Source organism: Prionailurus viverrinus, chromosome E1, assembly GCF_022837055.1.
Source record: "Prionailurus viverrinus isolate Anna chromosome E1, UM_Priviv_1.0, whole genome shotgun sequence".
In the NCBI taxonomy this organism is placed as follows: domain Eukaryota; kingdom Metazoa; phylum Chordata; class Mammalia; order Carnivora; family Felidae; genus Prionailurus; species Prionailurus viverrinus.
This window is the reverse complement of record NC_062574.1, coordinates 5,555,325-5,582,104: the sequence shown is the minus strand read 5'-3', so window position 1 is coordinate 5,582,104 and position 26,780 is coordinate 5,555,325. Positions and strand designations below refer to the sequence as shown.

At 47.7% G+C, this 26,780-nt stretch overlaps 1 protein-coding gene and 1 non-coding gene across 4 annotated transcripts in view; both read right to left on the bottom strand.

Moving 5' to 3' along the window:
* Positions 1 to 26,780, bottom strand: part of SHISA6 (shisa family member 6) — a 275,499-nt gene that overhangs the window by 89,718 nt on the left and 159,001 nt on the right. The gene's annotated exons all lie outside the window — the stretch shown is intronic.
* On the bottom strand, positions 12,942 to 13,014 carry TRNAK-CUU (transfer RNA lysine (anticodon CUU)). The gene has a single exon. It is a non-coding gene; the product is annotated as a tRNA-Lys (tRNA).

Sequence of the window (26,780 nt, the reverse complement as noted above, 5' to 3'; positions counted from 1 at the left end):
TGGAGACCTCACTAAGGTTCCTTCCAAGACCTCTCAAGAAGGCCTTTCACATACACTGCATCGCCTGTTGGCCAGTCTCATGAAATACGGTAACGCAAAAAAGAAAATTCCTAATGGCTGTTTTCATGAAATACGGTAACGGGAAAAGAGACACACACTTAACTTTCTCTATCCTTTCTTGATCTTGGTTTTTCTATTCCTCTTTTATTTCCTTGAGTTCATTTTTTTTTTTTTTTTTTTTGCTTGTCATCCATGGTGAGCTGTCACAGACCCTCTGCGGAAGGAAAACGTGTGTCTTTGTTCAGCTCAAGTGTTTTCCACCCCGGGGTCTTTTGCTGACTCTCCCCTCCCCCACCCACCTCAATCGTCTTCTCTTTGTTTCAGGACAATTTTGTCCTACCATTGCTTCTGTTACAGCACAAATAATATCATATTGCCATCGTCATGGCTGAGAATCCCCTTAGACTACGAGCGTCTTGAAAACAAGCGAAGGGCCCCGTTATACTTTGTGTTTTCCAGGGGCGCATCCTTAGCAGAGGCGAGGATCCGGGCAAATGACACACACTTTTTGTGCTTTGGTTTCTTTATCTGAAGAATAGACACTCAGTGAGTGCTAGCTCATGTTACCTATTATTGGGGGGGGGGGATTAGTTCTAATACTTCCGTTGTTTAGCAGTGCCTGGTACATACATGGCTTAGGGCTCAAGAAGTATTTGTGCAGTGATGCTGAGTGAGTGATGAAAACCTATGACTATGTTACCACCCCCCCCCCCCTTATGAGGGACATCATGCTCCCACCCATTTCTGAGATGGGGACGTCGAGGTAGACATAATCAAGGCGGGAGCTGAAGCCATAATCCAGGCGTGCAAATTCCTGGCTACAAGCTTTATGCCAAGATGTGGAGCCCTTGTCTGAGGGCTCGGGCAGCTGCAAGAGAAAGGAAACTCTTCAAACGCCAGGGTGTCCTTCAAGACTCCTGAAGACACGGCTTCTCAGGCCGGGGCAAGCCGGGTACTTTCAAAGCTGTCAAATCCCCGAGACGGCCGGGGAGGGGGCAGGCAAAGCTCAGCGTGGTTGTGGGTCCTTCAACTTGGACGTACCTTTGAGCTAGTTCTCGCCTTTCTTTTCCTCCTAAGAAGCGCCAGGATGGACAGGATTTAGCCCCATCTCTTCCCCCTCTTTCCTTGCCTGAGCGAGTGCTAATGAGCAGTGGTTCGGATAAAAAGGAAGACTGCAGGTGACAGGTGACACATCATTAGACAGGACGGCTCGGTTCAACCCAGCCCAGCACCGCTGGGCTGCATGGGACCCACAGGACCCTGCAGACTCCTGTCTGGGGCTCCCTCCCAGCACACCCGTGGTGTAGGGAGAGCTCTGTCTGTTGTTCAAGGGTCCTGTCCAAAGGCAAACTCCCATCCCTGGAATCTATTAGCACAGATAGTACCAGAGACCCTGTGTGTGTGTGTGTGTGTGTGTGTGTGGCACCGGGCTAATCATTTTATGTGTCATTGTATTCAGTCCTCCAGACAGTCTTCTGAGGGCAGTACGGTTACTGGCTCCATTTGTGGGTGAGGAAACCAAGGCTCAGAGAGGTTAAGTACTTTTGCTAAGGTCACACAGCTAGTGAAGGCTGAGCTGGTGGGGGGGAGGGGGACTCAGGACCCAGCAGGGCTCTGGTGCAGTCACAGAAAGGGACAGTTTGGTCTCCTGGGAGGATGGATTGGGGATGTGTGGGAAAGGAAAAGACCAGAAACATGAGAGCCTCTGCTGGAGGGCAGATCCCAGTGATCTGGTATCAGAGTCATGAGGATGATGACGGTGCTGAAGAAGGCACTCTAGAAAGGGGGTGACAGAGGAAGGAAGGGCCCCCCAGGGAGCAAGGCAGAGGTGTAACCTCTGCTTCCTGGCTTTGCCCCTGGTTCCCTGCTCTGGGCACTCTGCTTGTTAGGAACAAAAGGCCTCCAGCGTTCTCTGGTTCAGCAAGGGTGAGCCGCCCTCAGGCCTGCTCAAGGCACACACAAGTCCCCCTTGCAAGTTCCTACTCGGTGACTCACCACGCTGGGCCCCGTGGCGTTCACTGGGAGACCAGACACAGCTCACAGGCCCCCCAAAAGAAGTAGTGTGAATAAGCATCAGGATGCTGGGTACACGGCAGCTTAACGCAGGGGAAAAGTTCTAACACAGAGATGCAGACTGGGTGTGAACATATGTGGGGGTTGACTTTCCAATCCATGGGGACGCTTTCCTCACCTCCCCGCTCTATCAGAGACATACCCATCACTCTGGAGAGTATTTTGGAGAGTAACTTTAGTTTAGGTGCTTGGGTTTTTTTCTGTTTTGTTTTGTTTTCTTTTGTTTTACTGCTCCTGGAGCCTCAAATCAGAAATGACTCTTGGGGCGCCTGGGGGGCTCAGTCGGTTAAGCATCCGACTTCCGCTCAGGTCATGATCTCACAGTCCGTGAGTTCGAGCCCCGCGTCGGGCTCTGTGCTGTTGGCTCAGAGCCTGGAGCCTGCATCAAATTCTGTGTCTCCGTCTCCTTCTCTACCCCTCCCCTGCTCGTGCTCTGTCTCTGTCTCGCTCTCTCAAAAATAAATAAACATTAAAAAAATTTTTGTTTAAAAAAAAGGGCCTCCACTTGCTGGGTGGCTGAGGCTGTATTTCGGGCACCTGTCCTGTGCTATCCCTGCTTCGCACACCCAGTGTAAATGAGCAAACCGCTGTGCGGCCAGCCTGGCTTGTCCCAACCCACAGCGGGGTTACGGTGACACAGTATGGTTTAAATAAGTAGCCCCAAGGCCATTTAGATCCAAATCCAAAGCCAAGTTCTCTCCACTCCAGTAGTAGAACTCTGGTTCCAGTAGTTCCAGTAGAACTCTACCCTACACTGCTCCAGTATGTGCTCCTGGAGTAAATCCAGAGCTGGCACAATGCAGGCAGGGGGCAGGGGAAAGGGGGAAGCAGGGCCCACAGGCTGGTGTCTTCTCTTCCTACAAATCGTATCCTTCTTCCCGCTCCTCTCTCCTCTCCGAGAAACCCACAGAGGCTACCGGACAGCAGTAGCTGTTGACTAGTTTAGTGCGGATGATGACGTAGCAAACATGAGCTTGGAGGATGAATCCATTCATTTGTTCACTGAGGGCCCTCCAGCTGCCCCCTGCTCGGCCGGGATGCACCCCACTGTCCCCCGCCTCGCTCTTTCCCTTCCTTCCAGCAAAGTACAAGGATGTCTGAGTCATCAAAGAGGGTGAATCTCCTCTCTTCTGGTAAAGAACCAGAACGCATGGAAGGAAAAGCTGTCACCAGACCATAAGGCCTTCTCTCCCCAGAGTGCTAAAAACCTTGAGACCCAAAGAGACACAGAAGGAGGCAGAGACGCCTTCAGATGTTTTCCAGAAGCAAGCGTGCGATTGCTCGGAAAGAAGGGAACACACGGGCGGAAGGAGAAACTGTCAAGTGTTCCATGGGTGCAGGATAACTTCTTAGCAGCTGTCATCTATGTGACATTGCCATCTTATAGATGGCACCCAGAATTAGCTGGACCTGGGGACTGAGCCAGGATGACCGCATCTCTCGACGAAGGCCACACAATCAGCAAGTTGTAGATCCAGGATCCAACTCGGACACGTGGGGCTCCAATGCACACCATTTTCTGTCTTTTTCAGGGGTCTAAGAGGCCACTACATTTTGAAGTTTGTACTCATGAAGTCTGTGGCTCTCCACCACCAAATCCTAGGGCTTCTTGCGTTGTCTCTGGGAAAGAGAAAGGCTAGCAAATAACTTTTGCCCACCTTCAGTCCGAGACAGAGCTGGTGGGCACGGCCAGGGGCTCCTCAGGACACTGGCTTCTCCATTGACAGCTCGTCCACCCTGAGATGTTCTTCATTTTTCTCCCAGCCCTGCACTGGGCACTGTTGATGGTCCACCTGACCCCTGGGGTCCCCTCCACTCCTTCTGTGCTCCCGTCCCTTAGGCGAAGTAGGATTTTTTGCCTCCAATGGACATATTATTTGCCTCTCTTCTTGGAAGGATTTTCTTGGGTGCAGAGAACTGGAAAGTTCTGGAAATTTAGGTCCCCTGGCCAAGCCCTTAGCCAATGGCTGATAGGTCTGGGAGTAGGAAAGGTCAGCCTCCAGGCCAGCACGATGGTAGGTATAATGAACATTGTCGTGGGAAGAGTCCTCAGGACTTTGCTTAAATTCGCGTGTTTGCTTCTCCTGCCTTGCTTCCGTCACTCCCTTACCCATATCCCCCTGGACTTCCTTCATGAGTCACTTGCACATGAATCCTCAGCTCAGAGTTAGCTTCTGAGGAACCCAGACTTTCTGTAACACCTGCTTCATCATCTGTGACTTAGGTCCCTGAAGGTGAGTCAAATCGAGCCCATTGTTTTCCAACAAGATTAATAGTATCTTTAAAATAGAATGAGTTTGTTACCTGCGCTTATGATTAAGGACTGAATTATGTCACTGCAAAACTCATATATGGAATCCCTGACCCCCAGGGAGACTGTCTCTGGAGAAGGGGACTGTAAGAGGGTGATAAAGGTTAGATGAGATCATGGTGGGGGGGCGTGAATCCCATAGGACCAGTGTCCTTATGGGAGACCCTAGAGCTCTTTCTCTCTCTGGGCACAGCCACAGAGGATGGGCCATGTGGGGACAGACTGCCGACTGCCAGCCAGGAAGAGAGCTCTAAACAACCCAATATTGGATTTCCAGACTCTAGAATTGTAAGAAAATTAATTTCTGTTTAAACCACCAGCCTGGACTGTTTTGTTATGTCGGCCCGAGTAGACTAATTTAGTTACTAATGGTACACCCAAGGTTGTTTTTCTTATTTGTTTATTTTGAGAGAGAGAGAGAAAGAGAGAGAGAGCAGGGGAGGGGCAGAGAAAGAATCCCAAGCAGGTGCCACGTTCAGTACGGAGCCTGACTCTGGGCTCGAACTCTCGAGCAGTGAGATCATGACCTGAGCCCAAATCAAGAGTCAGACGCTGAACCATCTGAGCCACGCAGGTGCCCTTGGTACACCCTAGGTTTTTAAACATACCTTGATGTTTAGAGAAGGACGAGGGACAAAACAGTTGGTGAAGATAACGCTTAGGTTGAAACATATCGCTCCTTAATGAATTAGCTAAGAATTAGACAAAGACTGCATACCCAGCGTGGAGACTAGAGATGCAGGGATGCCCTCAGGGAGCAGTGCAGTGTGAGAAAACCTTGCAGAAAAGGTGGCAAGTAAGCATGGCAGAAATCCTCATCCACCGTGGCCCAACCCGCCAAGGTTCAAACGTCACCATAACAAGTGACATCAGGCCAGAGTCGTTGCTCACTATTCCCAATCTTATCATCACCAGCCCCACCTTCAGCAGCATCAGCCCCAATATCACGGAACCACTGCCCAGGCCATGTTCATGGCTCTGCAGACCAAATCCAACACTACACTTGTTCCCAAAGACCTAGAGGTTTAAGGAGTCACTCGCGGAATCAGAAAGTGAGTAAGAGAAATACATGACACTAAAAACAGCAGGCGAGCACACGAAGTGGAGTGCAGGTTGGGCCAGGAGGAAATGACTCATTTGGAGAATCTGCCTATTTGGCTACTGGAGAGATCTATCCCGCCACAGCCAGTGTGCTCATGGGTTGGGGAACAAGCCTATCGCCGACTTGAACCTAAGATGAACAACAAGGGAAGCGTACTACCCCGAAGGAAACATGCAGAGCTGAGGCTCACCAGGGTAGCAGACACTTGGGATATTCCATTTCTGGTTTCAGGCACAGTGTCCCTGTCCCCTTTCTGCCTTGAGACTTCTCCAAACCCCCGGGAATCCTTAGTTTTCACCCAATGGCAACCTGGAAGGGTGGGAAGTATATGGTTCTGGGGCAATCGTTGGCCAACGAGACAGGAGCCATTGGATAGGTGACCCAGCATCCCTATCCTTTAAGTAAACAATTCCGGGTATTTTCCAGAGATCACACCTTAATTAAGCCCCTGTTTTCTACATCAGTAACTTCGACAGTACAACCATATACTGGCTCTTCCTCCTTCCTTCTCTCATCTCCTTACCCCCCGCCCCCCCATCGCTTCCTTGGAATAACCTCCCTGGACCCAAGACCCTCTCTCAGGCTCTGCTTTAAGGGGAACAAACTAAGGCAGCCATTATGTAGCAACACATGTGTTCTACACAGGAGGCTGAAGAGTTTTCTCCCAGGACCGTTGGCTTTAGTTGGGCGATGGTCATTATGGGAACAGCCATTTGGGGGTTTGACTTCATGATTGGAAAGGGCAGACTTCCAACAAGGGTATCACTAAGTTGAAAATCGAATCTTACAACTCCATTAGGCTCTTCCAAAGTCTAAAATAGCATCCTTTACTAGAACAACTAAGCCAAGATGTTATTAATCAGTATGGTTCAGCTGCCTTAGGATTCATTCGTTCACTTAAATATTGAACATCTATTTCTCAGGGTCTACTGTGATAGGCTCTGTGCAGGACAGATGGAGACCCTGCCCTCATGGGGTCTGCAGTCTAGCAGGATAAACGGACAGCAAACAACCAGTTAAGTAGACTGGTCGAAGTACAACCAAGGAGAAACACAGAGACGTCATGAAAGTGAACAATAGGCATCTGATGAAGAAGAGGGCGAGGGTAGAGTCAACCGTCTACACATAACTGTCATTTAACGTTTATAAGAGAACGATACAGCTATATAGCTTATAGGAAACCATGTGGCTATATAAACACAGAGGTGTAATTCTGTGCCTGTATGAGTCTGTAGCTTGAATAACAAAGATTTATTTCTCACAAGGGGCAGCCCAAGATCAAGGCTGTGGAAAGACAGGTTTTTGCATCCTAAGCCCTCTAGGCTTGGCTTGTAGGTAGGTGCCATCTTGCTGTCTGCTCATGTGACGTCTTCTTGGTACACACAGGAAAGAGAGGAAATGAGCTCTCGTGTCTTATAAGGGCACTAACCCTCTAAGGCCAGGGCCCCTCCCTCATGACCTCCTCGAACCCTAACTATCTCCCTAAAGCCTCACCAAAAAATACCATCACGTTGAGAGTCAGGGCTTCAACATATGAATTTGGGGGGAGGGGACACAAACATTCAGTCCATAACAGTCTGTCTTTCAACAGCCTTTGGCGGTTTCAGTCTTTAAAATCTGTGAAAGAGGCTAGGGTAAGGGAGATTTAGAAATGTGAAGATAAGTTTCCCTTCCCTCTCCTCTGTCTCAAATCTCTCTTTGCCTTTTAGGCTGAAGACCATTGGGATGTACTAGTTAAGTAGAGACAAGAGTAACTCATTAAGACTGGAAAAGAATTTAAACGTGGGAGAAAGCGGTGCTAGGTACCAGTTAAATATTACAGAAAAATGATACCGTATGTGAGTTTCCCTTTCACATAATGGAAAACTCTAGATGTGACACAAGGAACACTTGAAGAAAGTGCAGACGGATTTGTCTGAGCCTCGTTACACCCCCTGCCTTATGCTAAGCAACGTGGGACTGCCACCCTTATAAACCTGAAAAGGCATCAGAGAAGATGTGGTCAGAGAGCTGCCGGGCTCAGGCCAAGTTCAGTCTGCATCAGGATCGGACACAGTTCCAAATACTTGTAAGAAAACTGGGGAGGAAACGTATGTGGGCTGTGATAAGTCTGGACCCAGGTGACGGGACAAAAGAATTCCAAAACAAGGAATCTCTCGTGACAGACAAAACTCAGCTCTGGACATACTTGAGACGAGTGTGCATTGATTCTGGCCTCACATCCGCTCTCCCCTCTTTGGTTACAGCCTCTTGATTTCCTTTCAGGCCACCTGCTCTCCATCCAATGTAGTCTCATTTGGACGACAAACCCCAAGCAAGCTGACGAGATGATCTCCTGGGTCTCTGTGTCTCGAGTGGAGTAAGCGAATATGAGAACAAAAGTGGTTTGAAAGTCACCCAGTCAATGGGAGCCACCCTTTAAAAGGTCTTGGGTCCTGAGTGTTTCTCAGCCAGAATCTCCAGCCTCCTCCCTTATTTTTTTTTAAGATTTTCTAAATATCATCTTTCAAAAAGTAGATCACAGCCTTACTGAGATGTAATTCACATACTATACAAGGCACCCTTTTGAAATACACAACCCCCCCGCCCCGGGTTTTAGTATATTCACAGAACTTTGCAATCATCACCACGAGCAATCTTAGGACACTGTCATCATTCCCAAAAGAAACTTTGTACCCAATAGCAGTCGCTCCCTACTTCCCTCCAGCCCTCCAGCTGAGCTGTGGGCCTGCAGGACCCTCCTCTCTGTCACTACAGGTTTGCCTCTTCTGGACTTTTCTTATGAATGGAATCACACAATATATGGTCTTTGGAGACTGGCTTCTTTCACTTTGCATAATGTTTTTAAGCTCTGTCCGCGTTGTAATCATTGTCGGTATACATCACTCCTTTTGTGGCTGAATACTATTCCATTGTACGGATAGAGTACATTTCATTCACCCACTCATCAACTGATGGACATCTGGGTGGGTTTCTCCCTTCTGTTTTTATGAGCTACCTGAAGTCCTTCTAACAAATTCCTTCCTACTTAGGTTAGGCAGGGTCGGTTTTCATTGCTTGAATCTAAACCACTGTAACAGACACAATTTTCTCTATAACTGCCCGTAGATACAGAGGCGGTGGCCTTACGGTTCAGCTGGTGTCCAGCCCTGTGATCCATTCAAACCTCAGCCTTTTGTACAGAACTCTCGGCGAGGTAGGCTGAGCATGAACATCAGGCTGGAAAAGCAGAACTTACAGATACCTCGATGTCTGGGGCATCTACTTAAGGGTTCCCTTGGCACCAACTCTGAGCAGGCATCCACCATGCCGCTGGGCCCAGGAGCCCAGCTCACGGCCAAGAGCAGAGACCACCCTCTGCACAGGTGAGAAGTCATGGGAATCTCGCTTTTCATTCTTTCAGTGTCTTCTCAATGAACCATCCCTTCACCACTACAAAGCCTTACATATGTCCTCTCTTCTCTGACCTTCCAACGCTCATTCTCGCGGAAGAACGCAGACTCGAATGTTTTCACTCTTCCTTATAGGTCAATCTGCTTGTACCCAGAGTTCCTGAAGGGCACTCTGTGGTCGGGAAGGCATTTCAAACCAGTTGGCTACCTCTGTAAGAGGAGGGGTGAGAGTGGTCTGCTGGATGCATCAGTGATGTTTCAACTTGATTTGGCGACAGGAGCCATTCTTCAAATGGGTCAGAGGCGGAACTTGACATCACACAGAGAGATATCCTGGGTGTGTACTTAAAGTACCTCATCTACCCTGGAAGATGGTACCAGAGTCCCAGCCCCAAGCCCTGGTGAGTTTGTAGACTGAGTAACTTAGTCTTAAGGAAACCTGCTCCTGGGGGTGCCTCGGTGGCTCAGTCCATTGAGTGTCCGACTTCAACTCAGGTCATGATCTCAAGGTTTGTGGGTTCGAGTCCCATGTCGGGCTCTCCGCTGTCAGGACAGAGTCTGCTTCAGATCCTCTGTACCCTCCTCTCTCTGCCCCTCCCCTGCTCAGGCTCTCTCTCTCTCTCGCTCTCAAAAATAAATAAAAACATTAAAAAAAAAAAAAAAGGGAGCCTTCTCCTGCACAGAGGGGAACAGGGAATACATAGCTCTTGGGTGAGATCACCCGGTACGGTGGGGTTTTCTGAAGGGTGGACACAAATTCACAAGGTGGAAGCTTCAGGAAGAAATTCATTCCGAAAAAAAAAAAAAAATCTTGCACTTGAAAACAAAGAGGCCAGATTAGGGACCCATGTTGTCCATAACGTCCCTCCCTTAGGGAGGGTGCATTTTTCCCTTGGACCAGGAGAAAAACCAGATTTAGGGTGTCATTGAATATGCCACTTCTTTGACTCAGCTGATACACTCTGATCTTTGAGCAAAGCCAGATTGCAGCCAGGCAACCATATGCGAAGGGAGGGGGGTGGTGTGTGTGCTAAAGGGGCAGAGCCACAGAGGAGGCGCGTCTCTGCTGGCACCTGTGTGGACACGGCCGCCTACCAAGGGACTCGCGTCCATCCGGGACTTGTGCCAGTGAGCAGCTGCACGTCTGTGCTGTCACTCCTCAGTGGTACAGAGGGCAGAGGAGGGGTCACGCACAGGCAGCATAAGAGAAGGCAGTCCTGCCTCCCAAGGGAGGAATGCACAGGGGGCATGATGTTTGTGATGCCCAATAATCTAGGCTTGGGACCCTCCCCAAATTGTCCCAAGCCTTGGCACCCGAGCCTGTGTGTGCCGGTCCCCAGCCCGGCTGAGGGGGATCTAGCTTCCCAAATGCCTGCCCCAGTCACCAAAGCTCCCCGGTGACAAGCTGCTTTGATGTGAGGACCCTGCTCCACTTAAAGCTGCTTTCAAAAGCCTCTTGCTGAGCTGTGTCAGATCAGGCTTGGGAAGGGAGAGCACTGCTCAGACGCTGTTCGTGCTCTTTGCTGCTCCAAAGTGAACGAGACGGCGGGGCTCTCGCCCTGCCTGTGAGTCATGCCGTCCGTCCCTCTGGTCCTGATTCTATCCAGGAGTGTTCAGAAATAGAAGGCTGTGGGTATGGGGGCCCCATGGGGCCCCGTGACCGGGGTCAAGGTGAGTGCCGGCCATGACCCCATGCCAGCCGGCCATAAGGACCAGACCTCCTCAGGGGCAACCTCCACACCCCCTCACTCTCGCTCCTTTATCTTTTCAGAGAGACGTCAATCGGGAGAGTTAGAATCACCCCCACCAACCCTCAGTGACTCCCGACAACACAAGTTTATTTCTGGTTCCTGCTACGAACCAGAGGGGTGGCCCGAGAGGTCTGCACGTCAGCCACTCAGGGGTTCAAACCTTGCTGGTGCCGTGGCAGAGGGGAAAGAGGCCTCTGGGAGGTCGTGCAATCAAATGCTTGGGCCCAAAGGCAAGATGACCCAGCTCACACAACACGGGAGCCAGAACTGTCTCCTGGCCCCACCCAATCGCAAGAAGAGTAGAAAGTACGGCCATCGGCTGGGCCCAGAGTGGGCAGAACTGGAAGCATTTGACCAACAGCACTAATGACCGATGAAGGAAAACATGTGCTTTTAGGGGCGCCTGGGTGGCTCAGTCAGTTGAGCATCCGACTCCTGGTTTCGGCTCAGGTCACGATCTCGTGGTTAGTGGGTTCGAGAACCGCATCAGGCTCTGTGCTGACGGCGTGGAGCCTGCTTGGGATTCTCTCTCTCTCTCCCTCTCTCTCTGCCCCTCCCCCACTCGTTCTCTCTCCCCTCCCCCCTGAAAAATAAATACACATTTAAAAAACTTAAGAGAGAGAGAGAGAAAAGAAAAATGTGCTTTTGGGGACAGGAAGAATGGAGTTGTAGTTGTCACCCCAGCCCATCGTGGGTGCACGATCTGAGGCAAATTCTTTAAGTCTGTGAGCCTCAGATTCCTCTTCTGGACACTGAGAAAATAACAGGACATGCAGTAGGGCGGCCGTAACTATTAGCTTCCTTCCCTCCATTTCCTATTCAAATCCCTACACATTGTAATAATCACTTTCACCCTAAAGGGTAAATGTAAATAACTTAAGCTTATTGATTTTTGTCCCCCAATTCCTAGGAGGGGTATCTGCATTTTGATGGGTTAAGTTCAATTGGACAGATAGGCTTTGAACTCCATGGAGGGGAGCCCTCTGAAATGGCTCCCAGGATTCTCACCCCCCATGTCAACCCCCTTATGGGATCCACGCCCCTTGCATGTGGGCGGGACTCAGGGCCTTGCAAAAGTGATGGAAGTCATTTCTGTCACCCTGTCTCTGGACTACCCTTATGAAGCAAGCTGACCTGCTGTTGGAGAGGCCCATGTGGCAAGGACCTGGGGGCGGCATGCGGACAACAGCCCCCCAGGAACCGAATCCTGCCAGTGAATGCTGAACCGTGAGATCGTGACCTGAGCCGAGATCAACTCTTTTACCCAGGTGCCCTAGAAATATGTTTAAAATAATTGATTAATGACTTAACTAATTAGTTAACTAACTTGGAGATGTCTCACTCTGAACAGGAAGATTTAGGGTCGGGGCGGGGGGGTGGGGGGGACCTGCCCATGTAGCATTGAGGGCATCATGGGAACCGGCAGAAGGAAGCTTGGATCTGGAGGTCAGGGAGAGCAGCAGAAAAGGGCAGAGAGAGACAAGGAAATGAGAGACGGGTTCTTCTGGGCGTTTTGACCAAAAGGCAACCAGAGGAGCCTTAGAGAACCTTTACACGGGGCTCCTGAGCACATCCCCTAATTTATAGCCCAGACCGCCAAGCTGCGTCCAGTAATATCTTTGTAGCTGTCGCGGGGTGGACCCAGGATCGCCGTGCGGTTTTTGTTGTTTTCTGGACGCAAGGAGCGTGGGGAAGGAGGCTGGGGAAGGTAGAAAAGAGGAAAGTGGAGGATTCTGGAATATCTAGGTCAACAGACAAGGATGGAAGGAAAAAGAAATGCTTCCCCAATCCTCCCCACCTCCCCATATGTAACTCTCCCCCATGTCTGGGGATGTTGGACTCTACAGGAAGCACACCCAGCAGATGTGTGTCGCAAACCTATCCTGTGTAAACACACCGATTCGCGTTTTCCATGATTAAGGTTTACCTATTTTAGGTTTATTACGTTTTGAGAGTGGTTCAAAAATAAACGTAACTTTTCTCTTGCGGTGCCGTGCAGAATGACTTACAGAATCCCATGTTCTGGCAGAGGTACCACAGGCAGGCTCCTAACTCATCTTACACAGTGTCCTTCTCCGGAGTTGCGCACAGCTCCTGGGTCACCTCTTGGTAAGAGGCCATGCTGTGTCTTCCATGAATCTACATGATCTCCTCTTAAACTTCCCTTTTTTACCATTGGGGAACATCTCTTGGCCCATATTTCCCATGATATCGTTCTAATTATTTTATTGTATTTTTTTAAGTAGGCTCCCTGCCCAACATGGGGCTTGAACTCACGACCCTGAGATCAAGAGTCACAGGCTCTACCAACTGAGCCAGCCAGGCGCCTCATTGCCCATGATACCATTAGAAAATTCTGTCATTCTACTCAGAACTGTGTATGGACTGTGAATGGACAGAACTGTGAATGGACTAGAGCCACATCCTTCAAGCTAAGGAAGCCTCAGGGTGCTTGGGTGGCTCAGTCAGTTGAGCGTCTGACTCTTGATTTCGGCTCAGGTCATTCATTACCCCAGGGTTGTGGGACTGAGCCCTGTGTCAGGCTCCGTGCTGACAGCATGGAGCCTGTTTGGGATTCTCTGTCTCCTTCTCTCTGCCTCCAACCGCCCCCCCCCCCCAACTCTCTCTCTCAAAAATAAATAAATACACTTTAAAAAAAGCTTTTAAAGACGCCTCTCTGCCTAGTTCCTGAATACTGGAATGGGAAAGCAGATATGTGTTTGTCCCCGCATGGCCCCATTTTGTGCTTCGAATGGTCCACACTGTGAAGATTTCTCTCTCATCTTTTGTCATTCCAAATACAACGAGACTTGACATTCTTAGACTGTCCTTACTAGGAAATCATTCCTGTAGTTTTGTGAGTTGTAGTGGGACATTTGTTTTGGTAATCCGATAGCTAATCTTCCCCTTTCTGGTTTCCATGTCCTGGTTTCTATCCCAGGAACTGGAATCCTCCCCCGCTCTCCGTCTGCATGGCTGAGGTGAAGCTGTGCCTGTTCCATAGCGGGAGCCTGTGCAGCTCAAGTAGATCAGCACATAGCCTCCCCCCTTCCCCAACCCTGTCTACAGTGACTGGCTCCACGTTGGGCTTAGAACTCTATCAAAGCTAATGAGACACGATGAGTGTTTCACTGGGACTTCAGGGAACGAGATTTTGCTTTTCTTGCAGAACAGAAAACTTAGACTGGAGCTGCTGTCAACATCTGGCTACAACCGCCATCTGGTCTATCACGTGATGGCTGAGAAGGAAGCCAATGTAACTAAAGACCCACTACGGAAGATTAAAACAAAAATACCTGGGGCACACGAGAGTATCTGTGAGCTCCAAATCAAAGCGCCACGAGAGAGCCCTAGCCCTGTGTTTCATCTTACACAGATCAATAATTTTTCACTGTCCTTGAGCCAGCTCAGACTGAGTCTTCATCACTTGAAGACAAAGGAATCCTTACTAATACAGCTGCATTAGCAAGAGCCATTTTTATGCCCTAAAATGTGGCCATCTGAAAAGTCAAAGGAAGCTGAACAAAAGAGTGTTGGAAATGGAAAGGATCTTGCTGATTGACAGCTCCAACCCCATTGATTAAAAAATGAGGAAAACTAAGAGGCAGAGCGGGGAAGTCTATGCATGTGTCCACATAGCGTCTCGGTGGCAGAAGTGAAAGCAGGACCCAGATCTGACATCCAGGTCTCTGTCACAAATGGGCTCCCATTGTTTGTTTCCAACCACTGTCAATAGCTTGCCAAGATGAGCCACCTCTTTCTTCCTTCTCCCTGTGTTTCTCCTTTCCTTCCTCCTCTTTCCTAGTGGATGTAGACTTTTTCTTTTGATGTAGATTTGTTTCTTTATAAAACTTTGTTTTGCAATAGTTCAAGCACACAGAAAGTACGGAAGTAAACTAGCAGGCACCACGTACCTCCATCTAGGTTTCAAAAATGTTAGGATTTTGCCACTTTTCCTCCCAGTGCTTCTTTTCGTTGACAAAGATGTAGGACATTGACGTTGTAGCTGATGTGTCACGGATGTCCCCATCCCTTGTGCCTCCCTTCTGTCCTACCCAGAGCAGCAACTACTATCTCAAACGTGGTTGCTATTCCTCTACACTGCTCTGTATTCTAAATATTACATGAACAGTAGATACTCCGGTGTCGGGCGTCTTAATTTCATGTCAATGGTATCGCGAGCTTGCTTTTCTCACTTAGTATTGTTTCAAGATTCAATAATGTTGACAGAGGGAGATCTCTTAGTCCTTATTTGTGCAAAAATGTATTTATTTTGCCTTATCTCCTGAATGACAGTGTAGTATAGACTCTTAAACTGATGGTGATTTTGATTCATCACAGCACTGTCTGCCACAAATTGTAAATATCGAGACGCCTTCTGCCAGTTCAATTATTTTTCTCCTGAGGAAGACACCTGTCATTATCTTCTATCTGCCTTAAAATGTTACCTGAGAATTGGGGTTATGATTATTTCACCTGCATGAAGGTCACTGTGTTTCTTGAATCTCTGGATTCACATTACTCATCAATGTTGGAAAATATTTTATCATTATCCATTCAAATACTGTTTCTCCCATATTTTCTCTGCATCTTTTCCCTCTGGAACATACAACATATTAGTTATATGTGAGATTTATAGATTTTAAATGATTTAGCCTGATTCTCCCTGTGTATACTTTTCTTTATGCTCAGCATTCTCCATAATTTCTTGAAATGATTTCCAATCTACTAATTCTCTCTTTGGTGGTGTCTTATCTGTTATTTAACCTCTCTACTCAGGTTTTAATTTCAGCCGTGACCTTTCTCACATCTAGAACTTTTGTGTTTGGTTCTTTTCCAAAGTTACCTGTCCTTTTTTCATAAGATCCTAATATTTTATTCATAAAATAAATCCTTTTTCTTTATATTTTCAATAATTTTAAGTACACTTTTTTTTTTTAATTTTTTTTTCAACGTTTTTTATTTATTTTTTTGGGACAGAGAGAGACAGAGCATGAACGGGGGAGGGGCAGAGAGAGAGGGAGACACAGAATCGGAAACAGGCTCCAGGCTCCGAGCCATCTGCCCAGAGCCTGACGCGGGGCTCGAACTCGCGGACCGCGAGATCGTGACCTGGCTGAAGTCGGACGCTTAACCGACTGCGCCACCCAGGCGCCCCTTAAGTACATTTTTTAAATGCTTCTTCAGGGGCGCCTGGGTGGCTCAGTCAGTTGAGCGTCCGACTTCAGCTCAGGTCATGAGTTCGAGTCCTGTGTTGGGCTCTGTGCTGACGGCTCAGAGCCTGGAGCCTGCTTTGGATTCTGTGTCTCCCTCTCTCTCTGTCCCTCCCCTGCTCCTGCTCTCTCTCTCAAAAATAAATAAAAACATTAAAAAAAATTAAATGCTTTTTCAGATTGCCCTGCTCCAGTTCTGGAAGTCTAATTATCAGATAGTTTGGTCGTATGGTAAGTTGACCTTTTGTGGGATGTTCCTTTTTCCTTAAGAAATCTTGTTTTCCCTGTATTTTTGTTTTTGCTTATACCGAGCACTTAGTTGTTTCACTGGCTCAGGACCAATTTTTACATGCTTTATGATGTAGTTTCACCTTGATGGTTCCCTATAATTGTCCAGCAATATAAAATCAGACTTCAGACCTCTAAGAAATGCAGTCCTGGTTTTGACTTTTCAGAAGAAACTCTTCTGCCCAACCAGCTCCAGACAGTGTGAGAAAAGCTTCCTTGTCATTGCCTTGTGCTGATGGGTATGTATTTTTTCTAGGTGTAGGATGGATGCAGTCCCTGACTGTATGCTTCCCGCTTTGCCCAGGCCTAAAGTTTTGAGTCCTTTTTCTGTGTAGGAGGGAAAAAAAGCCCCAAATCCCATATGTTACTGGCATAAGAAAAGTACTCTTTCCCCCCCTCCAAGAGTAACTCCCAAACCAGTCTATACGTTTACCAATATGGTTTAAATTCCTCTTTTTTCCTGAAGCAGGGATTTCCCCTTCTTTCTTTTGAGTCCAGCCATGCATTTCAATTTGTTTGTATTCTATCCAGAAAATTTTTAGTATGCATCGTGTAAGGTGATCTTAGTGTATGTAACCCAGTGTATTTACCTCCCTGGATACCCTTGGCCATGTCTTTCCATTGATGGTACTTGTGAACCTCCATGAAGACCTCCTGGCCCAAGCCCATGCTCGTAGGTGCAAGAGGAAATGTCCATCTCTCTTTTCCCTCCTTCGTGGTGTACCACTTGCTTAGCTGGCTGGGGTCTCTGCAGTGACTGTTCTAGGTCCCCCATATCACTCGTAAGCATGTCTTGTACCTTCATGTGGGTGCCTCTTGCCTCTGATTCCTGTTGCTACCAAGGCATGAGACGTTATGGGGCTCTTTGACACAGGCAATGTCCTGTCCAGCTGGCCGCCAGTGAGGCCACAGGTGAAGAGACGGGGAGTGCCAGCGGCTTGCTTCTAGCACAGGCTTAGCTTGAGTATTGTGGCCTGTGCCATGGGTACTCCTCTCCTTGCTGCCAGAGACCTAGGCGGCTCCTGGAGGGCCTGGGAGGTAAACCCCCAAAATGCAGGGGAGTGGATGCCACGTGGGACAACTTTGACCAAAGAGAGACCAGAGCTAGCCCCAAAATTCTTCTCCCTTCCTCCTCCTAGATGGACTATTAAAATATGCAGTGGGTGTCAGGTGGCCTCTCTCAAGACATCCTGAGAGACAAGCGCTCCACTGTGCTTGTTCTAAAAGCTGTGGTAGAACCCCTTAAGGTTTCTCTCCTGCCTGTCCAGAGTCCCTTCTGTTTTTTCCACCCTCCATTTACCACCGCCCTCCCCCCTGCCCCGCCCCGCTGAGATTGGACTCCTCTGCATACTGTTAACACCAAGAATTTGCCTCATGCTCCATCTAGGGAACTCAGATTGGGATGTCTATTTGCCATCTTATCTGTGGCCGCTCTGTTTCCATCAGGCAATGATTGAGGGGAAGGTAGGAAGCCCCTATAAGAAAAAGGTACATGCCTTCCCCTGTTTGTTTACGTGGACAGCAGCCTTGAACAGACTCTTCAAAGCTTCCGTTCTTTCCACCCCGTGGCCATATTGTAGCTCGGTGCCAGATACAGAGTGGAGAGGGTGTGTGTGGAAATAGCTTGCAGTATATAAGATCTAGGCAGTACCAAAGCAAGCCAGCCTCCAGATTCATTCTCTGGGCTGTACGTCCTTGACCTGTACAACCCCTTCTTTGGCTTATATAATAAAGTTTAACGGTGGATGTTGATGGGGCCTGAGAAATCCCCCTGGTGCTGTTATTTCCTCTTTTTGTTGAGCAAATTATCTTTTCCAGCCATGCCTCTCTGCTGAGTCGGCAGGACACTTCTGATAGTAATCTGCATTTTAAATTTGAGGCTCTCTAGAACTTCATTGTGAAAACAGTGTTCTTAGCACGGTGCTTTATCGCCAGGAGGACGCGACATGGAAATATTTAATCATAAAATCTTAAACTTTGAGAGCTGGAGGAATCCCACCACCATGCCTGGTATACGGGAGAGATTCGATATTCGTTCCAAGACTGGACGCGTTTATATGAGGAAACATAAAATGGTGAAAGGGTCTAGGAGACTGAGAACGCAGAGCCATGGGGTTTAGTCCTGCCAGCAACAATCTGTAGACTCTGCGTAGGTTATTTCATAAAAACATGCCTGAAGTTGACTTCTGAACACCCCACCTATGTGGGGAGAAATCCCAGGAGACATAAGAGATAGAATCATGCCTCCTTACTACAGTGCCACGAGGCAAGTGACCATTTAGAATTTATTTGGGTGGCGACCAACTCCTTCTTGGGGCCAGTGGCATTGGCAATGGATCCAGTTGTGACACGAGTTGTGCCCAATCGCACCCTTCCAGTGGCATGTCACAGCTGCAGAAATGCGCCCCCCCCCACCCCCCCCCCGCCACCTTCCACTGATTCCCAGACACTTTCTGAGCCTGGATCTTCAGTTCTGCCATGGAGTCTGGGAACTATGTGATATCACCCCAATAGGTTCCTTTGCTGCTTCACTTACAGACTTACTTCCCGTTGCTTTCAGCCCAAACCCTACAAGTAGACGGTCCCAAATCTCCTCCCTTGTTTCTAGAATCCCACAGACCGCTAGGTAATCATTTGGATGCTGCAAAGCACTTTCATCCATACGGTCACATTTCATCTTGGAAATAACCACACGGGAATGCCTCATTAACCCTATTGGTTATATGGGAACAAATGAAGACCTCGAGGGCCAAAGGTTGGCTCAAAGTCGTGCAACCGGTCCTCACGAGGCAGGACCTGGCGCCCAGCTGGATTCCGTGTGCTCGTTTCATGTCAGCAGCAGCAACACGGTCAGGTAAAAATGACACGGTGACCATGAAGGTGTGTTCCGATCTGAAGGATGCTGCGCAATTGTTATTGCTATTTAAGGTCACCCCGGAAGAAGGTGGCAGAAATGTAACATAAACTCAGCTCTGAATTCCAGCCCAGTGTCATTTCCATGACTCTATACCCCGTCTCTCCAATGCAATGCTTTTGTTTAGTTACATTTTATAGGTTACTATTTTTGGTACTCATTGTGACAGGTGGTTTTGGCTTACAAGTAAGAAATCTCTTGGCTGTGCTCAAAGAATTCAAGAAATTTTTGCATGGTGTTTTCAACTGCCACACACACACACACACACACACACACGTCTCCAGTGTGTCCCCAAATCTCTAATGGTTCACTCAAGGTCATCTATCTATAATTGTGATCTCATCACATCTATTAAGTGAACTTATAACAGCAAGGGAAAATCTGCTCTGAAATTATCCCAATACCTTCCAAATTGTCCTAACAGTATGCCTTTCTTCGTTCCCGTGTTTCCTGCCCTCTCTCCTCGTTAAACCTTGTGATTCAATCGCATTCGTTGGCATTCCTGGCCGCCTCCCACCTATCTCCCGGTAAGGTGGAAGAAAGCCAGGTGAGCAGAGAAATGGAAAGACAGGCAGAACCTCAATTAATACTAGCTGCTGGGCAGATTAAAATGGAACTCCAATGAAATGCTCTCCACTGACCAGATCAACAACGCTCAAGTAGTTAAAAGGGCAAAGGACAAATCCATCATAAACTCTAGAAATGTGTTGGCAACAGTAGGGTGGTGGGGGGAAGAGGCACTTCCTTCCCCATCAGACTTTTCAACAGACACAATGTCTGACAGCCCCAACCAGGGACACGCTTATGCTCTGGTGGGGAAAATGCAGATAAGACAATAATAATGACATCAAACTTCTATTTAGATAGCACATTACAGTTTGCAAAGTGAGGCGGGCAGAGAAGTTATTACTTCTCTTTCTTATATGAGGAAAGAGACGCCAAGATGTTAAGAGACTTGCCAAGCATCACATAGCTATTAAGCGGTGGGGCCCGGAATCAAGCCAAAGTGTGTGTGTGTGTGTGTGTGTGTGTGTGTGTTGTGTGGAGGGGTGTGGTGGAGTGGGGGGGTACAAAGAAATAAGAGGGGGTGGCTGAGAAGGGGAGGTGGAGAAAATGTGCAATTTGAGGGTTAAGGAGGGCACAGGTGGCCTGAACTCCACCTGTACCCTTGCTCACAAGGTAGGGAGGGCATGATGATGCTGTTTCCTGAGTACCTCCCCTTGATGCCTTTCCCTTAAAACCGACCGATCTAATTCCTAGACCTTGTCCCCGATCAAATAATAGAGGCTGTCCTTATTCAGGTGGGAACACACATCCTGACTTCTGACTGATTATTTTGTTTCCACAAAGGCCCGCACCCTAGCTCAAATTCTAGAAGCTCTAAGTTCCTACTGCGTCCAAAACGCCAGCAGGGACTTTGATAAAAGATGATAAAGCACCTTAGTTAAATCCTAATAGGAGTGAAGGTTACCTCTCCAAACTGGTCCCAGTCTATAAAAGGCTGGCTCTGTCCCAGAGAAGTCCCAACTGCTTTGTCAACATCCCAAGAAGAAGCTACAATGCCATTTATACTGAACAGACGGTCTACTTGTTCATCAGGTCAAAGGGCACGCTGTGACGAGCACCATCATCTTACGTAATCTTGCAACCAAAAGTTCCAAGCGCTAATTACACAGTCATGTATCCATTCACTTCTTCCATCTACTTTATGGTTTTCGAGTAAGCCATCTCTTTGTGGGATTACAGGTAAGAATTTTATTACCTATTTTCTTAAAAAAATTTTTTTTTAATGCTTATTTATTCTGAGAGACAGAGACACACAGAGCATGAGCAGGGGAAGGGCAGAGAGAGAGGAAGACACAGAAAACCCAGGCAGGCGCCAGGCTCTGAGCTGTCAGCACAAGAGCCCAAAGTGGGGCTCAAACTCATGGACCGTGAGATCATGACCTGAGCCGAAGTCAGACGCTTAACTGACTGAGCCACCCAGGCGCCCCTTAACTATTTTCTTAATTAATAGTTTGATCTTTCTGAAAATAATCCTCGTCAAGCTTTCAGGACTAATCCCTAATTTTCGAATCTAGTGAACAGACTAGATGAGTTTCTTACTCTTTCTGGTTGAACAGATACTGATTAAACTCCCTTTTAGCTCCTTCTGTCACATGGGAAGAAAATGGTAGCCTTTGCAACTATTACTCTTACCCAAGTGGTAGCTTCCCTATCATTTTATTTTAATTCTTTTTTTTTTTTTTCATAATAAATAGAGTATACGTTTCAGGGTCAGACAGATTTGGGTTCAAATCCTAACGCTTCATGCTTATTATCTGTGTAAGCTTAGATAGTTCGCTCTCTTTGTTCGCTGCAAAATGCAGGTTTTGTATTTCCGAAGTGAAGTCAAAAACACATACCTCCACGGGTTATGAAAGGGTTCAGTCACACGTGAGAAGGACTTATACAAAATAATCCCTCCAGGGCACCCGGGTGGCTCAGTCGGTTAAGTGCTTCTGGCTCAGGTCATGATCTCATGGTTCATGAGTTCGAACCCTGCGTCGGGCTCTGTGCTGACAGTGTGGAGCCTGCTTGGGCCTTTCTCTCTCCCTTCCAATCTCTCTCAAAATAAATAATTAAACATTAAAACAGATAATCTCTCCAAAAATGGCAGTTCCCCCCCACCCCCAACTTTGGTTTTCTTTCTTGAATTTGGCGCCAGAAACGTAAAGTGGTGTCCAAGTGAGGATATAGCACACTTTTGTACATAATCACTACATACAAAGAACCAAATAAAATGTTCTCTGGGCCTTAAAAGCCAACACATAAATTATGTTTCTCTAGGTAAACAGAAGTCCCAAGTCTCTACAAGCAAAGTGATTTCTGTTCAAACAGAAAAGGATTTTTAGAAGGATGGGAAGAAAATAATTTAAAACCATATGAGACATGATATGCATGGGTAGGATTGGAGAGCTCTACAGGTCTGCTCTCATTTATGAACTTGGACCCACCACAGTGAGGTCAGGCTGACCAGCACTCAAACAGTACTTCCCAACATCCAGTATGTACGGCCAACAAGGCGGACCTTGGAGGGCCACGATGCCACGATGCACGCTACACTATCCCAAAGGCTCTGATAAGTCATGCAGTAAAGCGATAAACTTTAAATGTGAACTCACGAGCCCTACATTTTATCAATCTATTTGACTGTGGGATCCTTCCCGTTCATACGATACTGACAAGCACCTCAGGCTGGTATTCGGTGGAAGATGATTTGGGGAACTCTAATCTGTTGGACGATACCAAAACCCTAGAGGACAAAGACAGGAAGCGAACAATAAGCCGTAGCAAAGCCCACAACAAACTCTTGACCTGGACGTGTAGATCGATATGCAAAAATGACAGAGCTAATGAACAGCTCCATTAATAAAGATCTTGTCTACAATTGTCAATAACCATCTGGCTTAAGTAATATATTCTCCTTTGTTCAACAACACTGAGGTCACGGGGGCGCTGAATGTGCGCAGTTTTGACTGTTTTGATTGTTTTGGTTCTCAGACCGCCATAGGCTGGGTCGGTCAAGACTGTCGGCTGATACTTAGGAAGCATACAGTATTTTCTAGGCATACTCTCATCATTACTTTTGCGCCATGAATTATAAATAAAGAGAACACAGTGCGTTCTCACGGTTAGGGGCAAGGGCTCGCGGTCCAAGATGAAACTGAATCCTGATTCTCCAGGCACGATCTTGAAACACCTATCTATCGTGTCTGTGCCTCAGACTCGTCACTTGTAAACAGGGGCATATTGCCTACTTCGTTAGATAGTTTGAAAATTAAATCAGATTATGCAGAATGCTCATTAGCACACTACCAGGCACAATAAATGCTCACTATGATTTTATGAGCTTCAGATCATCAGTTTATTTTTTTTTCTTTAGTGAATAACAACCTTCTTTATCGTCAGAATGTGTGTGTCTGTGTGTGTGTGTGTGTGTGTGTGTGTGTGTTATGGTCCCTGAAACATTCATGTTCCCAGAAGTTTCTGCATCCAGACTGATATTTACCTACATGCCATGTACAAATTATTTGCCTCTCAAGTAAAAGTCCTTCGGGAGAGGTATTATTATACGCAGGTTTTTGAAGGTCTCCCTTCATACCTGATCACAGACTATGTTTCCAGGGAGAGTTAGCAAAACAGCGGGTGGCCCTTCTGTGCTTTCAAGAGTTTTTTCTGCTCTGACTGACATTTCAATGGTGAGGAGGGGCAGCGAAAGAAAGGAGGCATATTGCCTGCATTAACACCTCACCAGGAGCCTGTTTTGAGGGCCCCCTGGGCCAAAATGCATGCTTCTAGGGGTATTCCCTGGGGCAGAGGTTTCTGCCAGTCTAAGAGGGATGCTGGTCCAAAGAAGAACTTTATTAGCAAAGTCAAGGAGGGGGTGAAATGACAGGGTGGGGGCTGCAAAGTGCTCCATCCCAACACTCTTTCCCAGCATGCTTTTCCCTGGCTTGTCATTATTAGAGCCTCTGGCAAAGCTTACAAAAAAAAAAAAAAAAAGGAGGGGAGGAGGAGGAGGAGGAGAAGGAGGGGGAGGAGGAGGGGAAGAAAGAGGAGGGAACCCCTATCAGGAGGCGGGGCATGTTTTTCCAGCTCTGGAAGCTGAACTGGCCTTGTGGCTTGCTTTTGGCCGACAGAATGAGGCAAAGGGATGGCCTGGTTCTGAGGCCAGGACTCAAGAGGCCCATGGAGCTTCCGCCCGCTCCTGGGTGGCCAGGCAGGACTAGCCCATGTGAGCCCGTGGAAGGACGACAGGCACGTGGCGAGGTGCCCACCCCCAGAAACTGACTCACCCTGCTGACACATGAGAAAACCCCACATCAAAGACACCTGCCCAGGGGCTCCTGGGCGGCTCAGTCGGTTAAGGGTCCAATTCGGCTCAGGTCATGATCTCGCGGTTTGTGAGTTCAAGCCCCGCGTCGGGCTCTGCGTTGACATCTCAGAGCCTGGAGCCTGCTTCGGATTCTGTGTCTCCCTGTTTCTCTGCCCCTCCCCTGCTAGTGCTCTCTCTCTCTCTCTTTCAAAAATAAATATACATTTTTTAAAAAAGAACTAAATGGACTTGAAAATATTTAAGCAACAACAACAACAAAAAATAGAAAACTATTTAAAAAGAAGAAGAAGAAGAAGAAGAAGTCACCTCCCCAGCGGAGACTGCCCAAACCACTGCCCCACAAGGACATGAGTTAAATAAATGGTTGTCGCTCATGGCCCAGTTTGGGATGGTCTGTCAAGTGATGTAGCGGCAGAAATGGGTATTTGCTGACACTACTCTCCCTCTGTCCTTGCCCTCCTGCCCTCGAATGCCTGGATGACGTGGCAGCTGGGACCTTCCAGCCATCAAGCAACCATAAGGGAAAGAACAGACCCCCTGTTCTGTCGGGCAAATAAACTCATCTTAGCGGCAGGCTCGTTTTCTGTTACTTGCAGCTCAACACAATCCCCATGGGAAGGGGGTGTTCCCGAAAGTCCGACTGGAGTTAAGGTGGTCAGTGAGGACAGATGTAGAGTAGCACAGAGACCTGGGGGCATAGACTCAAAGGGCATTCACTCATTCATTCATTCATTCGCTCACGCACCCATTCGTTATTTTACTCAGTTAAATAGGCGCCAGTGTCTTCCTGCAGACTTGCTAGGGGAGGGAGCCAAGAGGATGGGAATCCTACCTCAAAGGCTCTTCTGGTTGGGAGGGATGTGGGAGTGGCCAAGTCTTCAAAGAATGCTTTCCCCTCAAAACTCAAGGGGCGCCTGGGTGGCGCAGTCGGTTAAGCGTCCGACTTCAGCCAGGTCACGATCTCACGGTCCGTGAGTTCGAGCCCCGCGTCGGGCTCTGGGCTGATGGCTCGGAGCCTGGAGCCTGTTTCCGATTCTGTGTCTCCCTCTCTCTCTGCCCCTCCCCCGTTCATGCTCTGTCTCTCTCTGTCCCAAAAACAAATAACCGTTGAAAAAAAAATTAAAAAAAAAAACTCAAAAATGTGAAGGAGAGCTTAAACAGAGTCTTGGTTTTATTTTTTATTTACTTATTTATTTATTTATTTTTAATTTTTTTAATGCTTATTTTTGAGAGAGAGAGAGAGAGAGAGAGCGCGAGAGAGAGCATGGGGGAGGGGCAGAGAGAGAGGGAGACCCAGAATCCGAAGTGGGCTCCCGGCTCCGAGCTGTCAGCATAGAGCCCAACCCAGGGCTCGAACCCATGAACCACGAGATCATGACCTGAGCTGAAGTCGGACGCTTAACCGACTGAGCCACCCAGGCGTCCCCAGAGTCTTGGTTTTAAAAGATCATATTAATTTTTTTTTTTACCAAGATAAATTTGATCCTTGGGGAACGTACATCCTATTTATCTAGAGGCTTCCAGACCTCTACTCCTGAGAAAAAAATAAGACCATCTTGTTCTCAATAATAACGGTTATTTACCTGATACCCACAACGTGTCAGGTGCTGTGCTGGGCACCTCATACACCGCGCGATTCTCACAACAGCCCTATGTGGTATTATTTTCTTCACATCAAAAATGGAAACAGAAAGTTGAGAGACTTGAATGGATTCTTTCTCAAAGTCTCAAAGCCGGCAAACTAGAAATGATATTTAAACACAATTCCACAGATTTCCAAAGCTCATCTTTTCACTACAACTTGCTATGAATAAGCAACAGCCTCACATATTCAGAGACAACCTTTTTCTTATCTTCTCTAAATATCTTTGGGGAGGAAAGGAACTATGAGAAACTCACATTCCCTTTTCTAAAGGGAATCATAAAGTGGTGGGCATTCATTAGAGAAAACGGAAGGGGGAGGCACAGTTTTTCTACTCCTTCTAGTTTTTTTTTTTGTTATTTTTTTTTTTAAGCTCCCATATATCAGAAAGCCCGGAGACATGTGAACATACCCACTGGACTCCTAGGGGCATGTGTGTGGTGAATAAAACTTCAGATACCCAGAAGAAAATCCTAATCATGTGGTCAGGTCAAAGAGGAAACAAGCTGTTGTTCTCCCCAAGATGGAGCAGTGAGACCAGTGGTTCTCAGACCTTGTCTCTTCAGGTGAAGCACCTGGATGACTTCTCAAAACTCAGATCCCCGGACCCCACCCCCAGAGTTTCTAATCAGTAGTTCTCGGGTGGGGTCTGATAAGGTACACTTCCAAGCCATCCCTAGGTGACGTCGATGCAGTAGGTCCAGGGGCCACACTTGGACAATCGCTACCTCCAAAACTATTTCTGGAGCCAACCAGAGTGGCATAGTGTATGCTTGGGGCGTCTCAGACCTAACAGATGCCCCAGAGAGGGCTGATTCGCATCTACCTACAAACTTTCCACATCATCAGTGAGGTTATCGAAGGGCAGTATGTTGGGGTGACCCACTTGCATAGTGAGAGCCAGGGAAGAAGTTGGACTTTAGAGTCAGACCTTACCCTAAGGCTAATGCTAAGTGGACCTGAGCTCAAATACTAGCCCAGCTGCTTAAGAACTATGCAACATCGCATAATTCCATCTCCATAGTTCCATCTCTCTGAGCACCCATCCTCACTTGTACCAAACTTGTAGAACTGTGGTGGGTCTGAAGGAAGACAGAGGTGAAGACCCTGCTGGCCCAAAGCGATGTTCAAGAATTGTTGGGCGCCTGGGTGGCT